The 10063-nt window shown below is 30.7% G+C and overlaps 1 protein-coding gene across 3 annotated transcripts in view; it reads left to right on the top strand.

Annotated features, from left to right (window-relative positions):
- LOC117175057 (dopamine receptor 2-like) overlaps positions 1–10063 on the top strand; it is a 336274-nt gene that overhangs the window by 107551 nt on the left and 218660 nt on the right. Inside the window, exons 2-3 of one of the 3 annotated variants that reach the window (XM_033364595.1) lie at positions 9044–9061; positions 9137–9225. The exons of 1 other annotated variant lie outside the window; for it this stretch is intronic. The gene's annotated coding sequence lies outside the window, so the exon portion shown is untranslated. Of the gene's footprint in view, positions 1–9043; positions 9226–10063 lie in introns of all 3 variants that reach the window. One more of the 3 variants, XM_033364596.1, reaches the window with a different exon arrangement.

The following is a 10063-nucleotide window of genomic DNA, read 5'->3' as shown; positions in this document are numbered from 1 at the left end:
TGTCTTACATACATGGCGAGTTGAATGCTACCCGAATTGCACAGCAGCAGGGGAGAAGCCATTATACAGGGGTATTTTCATGTTTCGCGCCTTTAAAGTTGCATTCGGATCGGCCATTCGGCCAAGGCCGTGCATCTTCGGATCAAGTTCATGATAATTTCCATGGTTGCGTTCGAAACTTCAAGCGGTTATGTCCAGATTCACCTGTTTTCCCTAATCGCTGTCAGTAAATGTAGGCAATGTTAATTTCAAGTTTGCGCATGTTATATTTCTTTCACTTTATTTAAAAACTATCCTGTGTATTCATAACATACCTTTTTTATGCAGTAAAAAGAAGCGTTAAACACTATTCACTCTTCGCTCACTGGAAGCACAGAATATTATTACTATTTTATAGTATTTGTCACTTAGCAGCCATTCTATAATGTTATTGGCACAGAAAAAATGACGTTTACTTCTCAGTTCACATGTCTCGCTTCATTATAAATAAACACTTTTAATATTTGTAATTACTATATAACATAACCAATATTGTTTTGACACTTGTATCCGTTTGAGGTTTCGAACGAAACCATGGAAACTATCATGAACTTGATCCGAAGATGCACGGCCTTGGCCGAATGGCCAATCCGAATGCAACTTTAAAGGCGCGAAATATGAAAATACCCCTGTATAATGGCTTCTCCTCTGCTGTTGTGCAATTCGGGTAGCATGCAACTCGCCATGTATGTAAGCCCCAGCGTGTCCACCCTGTATATATATATATATATATGGGAAAATCTCAGGAACCTTTAACTCTTCAGTTAGAAAATATTTTTTAAATATCCGGAAGGCACAAAGATGAAAATTTATTATAATATCAAGGGTCTCTCGAAAATTACATTTTTGAAATGAAGTAAGGACGTACCTGTCCATCTTCTAGTTCTGCAAAACGTTCATGCTGCAAATTTCTCTTGTCATAAAAGGACGAAAAGATCAGCTGATAATTTTAGGTAATAAAAAAATCGTAAAATGAATAGAGGAACGTGAAAAAGTTCTTAGAATACAAAATTTCAAAGTATATACGCAACAGGAAAATAACATAATGACTTAAGGCTTTCATAGATTTAGGTTAGGAATCAACCTCTTGCATTCAAGTAACAAATTTATATATAAATAATATTGTGTTTTGTATACTTACCATCAAGATTGTTTTGAGGGCCAACATAGAGATGTTTTCCGTAACCTTAGCTCTACTGTAGTCCATTGAATAACCATATCATTGTTACTTCGATAACCTGGCACATAAAACTCACGAAACCGTAAACTGGCCGACCCTCTTCTGTCTAACAGAAAAATCCACTTGCCAGCCTTGTCAAAGATGTTATTTGAGACTTAGAGTGACAACCTGCATAGGGCTAAAGTCACTACTATTGGCAAGAAAATTCGAGTCCTCTGGCTTTGGCGTTGAATAAGTATGTGAAGAAAAAATAGTAGGTTAATGAAAGAGGTATCATTTTAAAGTTGCAAATGTTGTACATTAATGAGCCGAAAAGTAATAATCGAAAAAATTATTTGTAGCTTACAGATTTGAAAATACGATGAAAAGTGAGGAAATTTGATGGCTTTTAAAAACAGTGAACTTTGAAGCATAGTTTTTTATTGAAAAAATAATAGGAAAAATCTGCAAAAATTCATGGTGGTACATTAAATATTTCTGAACAGATTGCCGTCAAAAAATTTGCAAAATATAAATAATTGTTCGTTTTTTGTGAATAAATATGTGACCGCACTATCTTCAGTTCTAATGAAGATAATGAAGTGATTTAAATTGGAGGCAGTTAGTTGAACTATCTGTAATAATTTACAATTTGAAAGAAGTATGTACTTCTTGTTGTCTTCGTACAAAATTGCGATATTTGAAGTCAGTTTTTCATATAGGAAAGCAATTGCGAGAGCCCAGCGTGGTGCCGTTTTTTCAGGGGATCGTCCTGGGTTTTCCTCAACCCGACCTACCAACTTGTGCCTCCGAGCCTCACTCTGGCCTTCAAACCCTTTCCCTGTGCTGAGGAAAACCGAGGCCGATACCCTGAAAAAACGGCAAGACGCTGGGCTCTCGCACGTTCTCTTCTATATAAAAAACTGACTTCAAACATCGCAATTTGTACAAAGACAACAAGAAGCACATACTTCCTTCAAATTTTAAATTATTACAGATAGTTCAACTAACAACCTACAATTTAAATCACTTCATTATCTTCATTAGAACTGAAGATAGTGCGCTCGCATATTTATTCACAAAAAACGAACAATTATTCATATTTTGTAAATTTTTCGACGGCAATCTGTTCAGAAATGTGTGATATACCACCATGAATTTCTTTAGATTTTTCCTGTTATTTTTTCAATAAAAAACTATGCTTCAAAGTTCACTGTTTTTAAAAGCTATCAAATTTCCTTGCTTTTCATCATATTTTCAGATCTGTAAGCTATAAATAATTTTTTCGAATATTACTTTTCGGCTCATCAACGTACAACATTTGCACCTTTAAAATGAGACCTTTTTTATTAACCTACCATTTTTTTCACATACTTATTCAACGTCAAAGCCAGAGGACTCGAATTTTCTCGCCGATAGTACATGTCCAAATGCGCAAAGGAAAAAGATAAATTTTCATAAAAATCTTTTGATAACCAAAATATGGTAAAATGTATGAAGCAGCACAATTATACTAAACTCATAGGACTGAAAATGCGAGAGTGGTAATAACAGTACTGATTCCGTTCAGTATGTACCAATTTAGTACGATAGTACATTAGAACAATAGTTTATATTTGTCACTTATACTAAAAGTCACCGCACTATACGTAAACACATGCACAAATTTTAAAGCATGCATCAATTGTTACGAAAAACTGACAAAATTTATAAAAGTTAGTAATCAATTAAGAAGAAATTATCATTCACTTAAAAATTAAAACCGTGAAAACAACTTGTTCAAATTGTCCGACAGAACTAACTAAACCTCGTCGTGACGCAACCATGTGTTTATAAGCTACACTGAAAAAAAATTGTTCTTGAATCAAGTAAATGGTTACTTGATACAAGTCAATTGCGCAGGTACGAATGGGGACGATAGAATATGAGTTTGTTTCAAGTAAATAAATACTTGCTACCGTATGCTTGGAACAAGCGTACATTTTCCTAATCTTAGAAAATGTATTCTTGGATAGAATATGGCATTTTATTAATCTAAAACTTTATTGTGTTACTTCATACAGAGATGTATTCAAATACAGAACATAGTTCACTTTCAAGAAATCATTTCTGATACACTTCAATAATATAGTTTCTTATTATAAGAATATGAAGGATCGGATCCATAGAATGAGCCTCAACTGAACACTATTTCTCAATGAAAAAAAAATTATTTTCGACATTATTGTTAAATAATCTTCACTTTTTAAATGATTAAAATACTTAATTCTCGCACACTGTTACTCATAAATATAATTCCACGCTTAATCTCTTTGAAAAATCGCACTCCACGAGGATTCGAACTAAATGTTTCTTTTAAGAAAACATCTTTCTGATGATGCTTGAAAATTTTCGAGAGACTTTAATATACTATTTTTTATTTATAAAAATTTCAGAACTTAATTTTACTTATTTCAAAAAAGGCTCTATACTTTTGTTTTCTTTATATATTTAAAAACGTTATAAAGTATCTAAAAGTAATAAACTATATAAAAAATTCTCCATAAAATGCGCAGTTTTCAAATTATCCAACTCTTTTATTATATATATATATATATCACTCTCGTACTCAATTTTTAATGAAAAATAAAATTTCTGAAAAAATAATATAAAATATGTGAAAAAGCGAAGTAAGTTTCATTTATTTAACAAGGGACTTAACACTTGTTGTTTTTAAATATTTAAAACGCTTAAAAACGACCCAAAGGTAATGAATAATAAAGAAAAGTTGCATGTACAAAAATTCTTTAATAACATCAATGACAAAAAGTAATGTTCTGCTATACGAAAATTTACATAAACTACAAAGTTTTTAATTTATCGACTGCTTTGATCATACAATGTTTACTCAGATTTGAATATGGAATTGCTTTCCTAAAACAAAAATTTAAAATATGCAAAAAATAATTGAACTTCACTTATTTTACAAAGGGCTCAATGCTTTTTTCTTTAAAAATGTAATCCGATTAAAAAGGATCTAAAGCTTGTAAAAAATTAATAACTTTTGAGTTGAAAAACGCTTTAATAACCTCAGAGACAAATCAATATTTTCTTTTTTTTTAATCTCTGTAAAACGCACAGTTTTCAATTTATTTAATTCTTTTATGGTACTTTTTAATTCATTTTTTAACTTTAAATAACAATTCCAAACAAAAGTAATTTAAAATATGTAAAAAAGAATTGATCGCTAGTTTAAATATGACCCATTTAAAAAAGTGCTCGATATTTTATTTTTATTTCAAGTATAAAATCCTTTGAAATCAGAAGAAAAAAGTATTCTTTAAAGAAACGTTTGGTGCAAGAACTTGCAGGTTAAAAGTGATAGGGTCTCACGGTGGTCGTATGGAAAATATTTATTTGCTTCCTCCTTGCATTCTCAATTCTTTTATTTTAAAAAATTCTAATTGTCAATTTGTAAATTATTCTTGCATAAAATAAAATGCATTCTCAATAAACTTTTAAAAAATGTTATTGAATTCTTTTTCCTTAAATATTCTGCTTTATAAACGCATACAATTTTTTTAAAATATCAAGAAAATGTAATAATTGTATTTTTAAGCATTTTTTAAAGCTTATAACTTTGTATCATGCAGTCATATATTTATTTTTTATTATTTACAAAAATGTTTCACGGTTTAAAAAATTCGACATGATTTAATTTTAAGTAGATTAATACATACAAATAATCAGCGAAAAAAATTATAGACACAGTACATGTATAACGTTTTGATAATTTAAGTAATGAAATTGCTGTTGAGTCATGCATAATTATTTCAAAATTAATAACACTTTTTTAAAATCTATTTGAAAATTTTAAATTCTTACCCACAAAAACTTACCGACGCAATAAACTTATAATTTTTTAAATAGTTTTATGAGTGATCTGATTTGTGTTGTTATAGCGTAAAGTTTGTAGTTTATAAAAGTTGCAAATTCCTATCTACATTTGCATAAATAAAATTGATTATGTGCACCAATGTTTTCAATCTTATAAATATTATTGAATTTCAAAATAATTGTTAGCGGCGAAGAGAACCAACTTCATATCATGTCAACTCAATAAGATACATTTGCAGTAAGAAGTAAATTAATTTAGACCAATATATTAATTTTCACAATATGTGTGCCATGTCTATTGTATCAAGTCTACAGTTTTTATATTGAAAAGACTGAGTAAAATCAACCAAGTAAATTAGCCTACTTGGTTCAAAGAAAATTTTTTCAGTGTATCGAACAACTTTTAGAAATCATACACATAACAGTTATCTTACAAGAACATTATGATAAAATCCATCTAGAAACCGAAGTGATAACTTTCACTACAATTTAAGAATCTCTCATGATACATAAAATCAATTGCTTTTAGAGGAATGATTCCACCCACCGAAATGCCACGAAGTCAATTAAACCTATTAAATTTGGTAAAACTTGCTTCCTACTAGTCACTTCAAATTTAAAACGTTCTTCCGAAAAAATATTGTATGTTGTAGTAAAAATGGAACCAGCTAATCTAAGGATAAATTCAGCTGAATCAGTTAGCCTATTGCAATCATTCCATAAAATTAGTACCGAATATAATTTTTCTAACCTAAATTATAAGGTCGTCACTTTACAACTAAAGTCGTCTCTTCAGTATTCATTATAACTTGTGAAATATCTAAAGGCCCTACAAATGATGCAAAAACTAGCACACCATTCGTCTTAAAACAAACAGCGAAACATGATGCCGCAAGAATGATTCTAAGATTGCTATCCAATATATACTATGTTAGCAATGACCAAGTACCTGAACATAATGAGACGTAATAATACGTACCTCAAGCATACAAAGAAAAATTAAATAATAATTAATATTATTATTAATATCATTATATTATCATTATTATATTACGTTAGAATGATTCTGAGATTGTTATACAATTTATAATATTTTAGTTATAACTAATTACCTAAAGATAATAATAACAACGAGAGTACCAGAAATATAATTCGGATAGATTAAACTTTATAAATGGATTAAAACCTGCAAAAAATGTTATCAAAAATGACATGGCAATAAATTGTTGCGGCAACCGAACACAAATTTGGAATACACAAGTTGTAATAAATGAGTTTGATCATGGTCATTAAATATAACTTTGTTGGTTAAAATAATATTACAAGTCTAATGAAACCATCTTATTTCTGAATAAATACAGTCGCTCAAAGTTGCGGGGTTAGGCTAACACATATCCGTACGGTCCATAACATTTTTAACTGTATTATTATTTATGGTATAAATAAAGTTTTATATCCATAAAGGTATAATTACAGAAAGATTTGTCCTAAAAATTCAAAATATCACCAATCAAGTAAAAAATACGGACTCATAACCTCAAAACTTTGGCAGATCAGGCTTTCATTTTGAAATTGAACCTTCGAAGTTTCAATGAGAAATTAGTATAATATTACTTTAGGAATTCTACACAAAGTTTTTAAAAAAGCATGAAAATTTTCATTATTTTCAAAGTATCATGAAAATAAAATTACGTCATTGTGATATTACAAATTAAATTTGTGTCATTTTCTAATTATTTTATCAGAATATTATAGGAATTAAGTCATAAGATATTTTATTAATAATAGGTATGTACATTATTAACAGGAAGTGGCAGATTAATAATCTTTGTCTTCGACATCTTCGATTTCCTCTGACAGCTTTAGGGAGACCGTTTCTGGACATAGTGTTTGAAAGTTCCTTGCAAAATACAAAATTTTGACAGTTTGTTCTGTGTTTAACCTGTTTCTTTTATTTTTGTGAACAAGTTTGAAGGCACTGAAACTTCTTTCTGTGGCAGCTGAGATTACAGGCATGGATAAAATAGCTGAGGTGATTTTGGAAAGGGCTGTTGAACCACATAGGCTGTTCCGCCAAACACGACTCATCTGTTTCGTATTTTAAGCAATGGTCTATAAATCATTTTTACTCCAAAATCATTCATTCTTCAGGCAATCACCCAGTTCTATGCAAACTGATTGCGCGTTGGAAGGCTGAAAAGCTTCTGCTGCCTTACGCACATGTTCCACTCCTTGGGCCATTTAGGGCCGTTTAGGGCGAGAGGGGTAGATTTTCTTCAAAGTGTTTCGTTATCTCTTCCATAGCCTCGTGCGTTTTCCCTAAACAAGATACGTCATACTCAAAGTAAGCAATCCATACTTTCAAAGGCTCTAATAAAGAGCAAAATTGATCAGCTTATATCCAAAATGATTCGCTTAAAATAAACAACTTGACGTCCTCTGGTAGATATTCTTGAACAGCAGGAGATTTTGCAAGTTTTACTAGAGCAACTCTGTTTTGTACACTTCTTTTTGGAAGACTTTCAACTGTTTTTTCAGAATTTGATTTCCTTAAACGACATTTACTACTCTGCTGACATTCTATTTAATTTGAACAGATGTTGGCTGTTGTATAATGTCTGCGACCAATTAGTTTCCTGTATGTCCTCCACAACCATGATAAGCGATTGGCAAGTCTTCCAAATCAGGATCTTGAGTCAGCAATCTCCACGATTTTCGCATTGTAGAAGCATTGTCAGTAAATACGGATAAAGAACGCTCCTTTTTGTTTGAAATGATAACATCCTTAATGTTTCTTGCGAAGTAGGCTCCACTATGGTGCATCACATTTACGATATGTTTATAAATGTAAAGAAAATAAACTTTGAAAATGTGTGAAGTATGCTAAAATATTGCAAAAAATATGCATTTCACTACTTTTTAATACTTCATTGTATGCAATATCATGATAGAAAATATACCTGATGTTTGACCAGGTATCTACTCGTATACCGTAAAATTTCGCTTTAGTTACTGAAGTTTCAACTTTACTTTCAACTAGTTTAAATTTAGCATCGAGTAACATTGTGGAAACGAATTTTCTTGGTGGTAAAACACAGTCAGGTGTTAGTGCGGCAGAAAAATGTTGACCAATATTCATTCTCAACTACTGATGACAAAGTGGCACTTACATAAATCGCACACGAAAGCAGTTCCCACAATTTATCCTAAATAAAAAACACAATTTCATTATACGATTTTTCAAAGGCAATTTTGTCTGGAAACTATGACATTAAACTGCAAGTTTTATTAAATACAAAAATAAGAATGACGCAATAATAATTTATATTATGAGATTTTTTTCTCGTGTAATAAGTATTTTTTCTCATAATTTCGTTTGTGTCCATTTTCGGCCCCTCAATTTTACCACTTTTTAAATTAACTGCTTTCTTTTTATTCGCAGATCTAACTGCTTCCATAATTACATCACGAATTTTTGAACATAATTTGAAAACATGTTGCTTTATGCGTGTCTCATGTTATGCACAGGTTTTCTCGCAACAATTACATTTGTATTTTTCACACAAGATCTTCACGGGTTTAAAATGATAATTAGCATCTCTTCTTTGTGCTTTACGCCTTGTCTTTCACCTGGAGTTCATGCTTCTGATTGACTTTGTTTTTCCGTATTAATACTTGAAGCATTCAACAAAAATTGTGAATGTACTATGTGTGAAACGATACGACACACAGCTCTCAAAAGTCACAACACGCCGTCAGACAACATAGATTATGTTTGATGCTGCCGTTTAGGAATATTTCGACAGTCCTATTTCACCGGTCTGCGTTATTTATACATAAATGTATATTTCTACTCCGTGATATAAATTATTCGAATAATTTATAGTGATACAAAGAAAACAATCAATCAAGAAAATACTGCTGGTAAGATAGAAATATAATCAAATGAAGTGTCTTCTCTTGTTTCAGGGGTTACAAAATATAGAGGTTATACGTTATATTTATACATCTCAAGACAGGATGCAAATAAAATAATTAATTACTATATTTTCATTCATATAGACAGAGGAAATGAAACAAAAAGAGGCGGTTGTTTTAAATTTAATACTATCAGAAAACTAACGACAGCAGGATCCTCATTGTGGAAAAAGGTACGTCAAAAATATTACAAAATTAAATCTGCACACAGTGTACGAATGTACAAGTGCTCCTGCCGAAATGAAAAGAGATGCAGAACCATAAGTTACTCGCGTTAGAAGCAAGTGAAAAATAATAATAAACAAAATATAAGTGCACATCTATGGTTCATTTATACTTAAGGTAGTATTTGTGTGAAAAATCAGTTTTTGGAAAAAATGGTATACTTTTAAAAATTCAGATTATATAGCCAGTTATGTCTTGTTACAGTGGAAACATTATTTTTATAAAAAATGTTTAAAATTTACGGAAAGTAGGTATTTTTACCATATTTTTGTAAAATAATTTTTCACACTGTTGCTTCTTGAAATTTTGTAAGAAATAGTATAATTTTAATAAGTTTTTAAGTTTTAAAATCTTCTCATTCAAAGTAATGTTTCATGTTTGAAATCACCTCATCATTAATGTTACTTTTATTTCTAAAATCATAGAAAACCTATTTTTGTAAGAGAACTGATTTTAAGCTTGGCAACTACTTAAAGCCATTAACATTGCAATACGTAAATGCGTTTAACTTGGTTTCATGCGGATTATTATTTCCTTACTTTATAGAATCACATGTTGCAGTTGTATCTGCGCGAAATTAGTTTCACTTTTACCCCAGTTGCTGCTGTGCATAATAAAGAATGTATTGATTCATATGCAAGTGCAATTCCAGGCTTTAAATTATCATCTTTGATTGACCTGACGGACCTTTGCTTGAAGCTAAGCAGAGAAGAGTGCAAATTGACGTATTGCAACAAATTCAAAATGTCTCGTTCTGCGTCCAGCTTGCAAAATGACGGAAGACTA

This window comes from Belonocnema kinseyi, chromosome 6 (genome assembly GCF_010883055.1).
Source record: "Belonocnema kinseyi isolate 2016_QV_RU_SX_M_011 chromosome 6, B_treatae_v1, whole genome shotgun sequence".
NCBI lineage: Eukaryota > Metazoa > Arthropoda > Insecta > Hymenoptera > Cynipidae > Belonocnema > Belonocnema kinseyi.
This window is presented reverse-complemented; position numbering and strand designations above follow the sequence as displayed.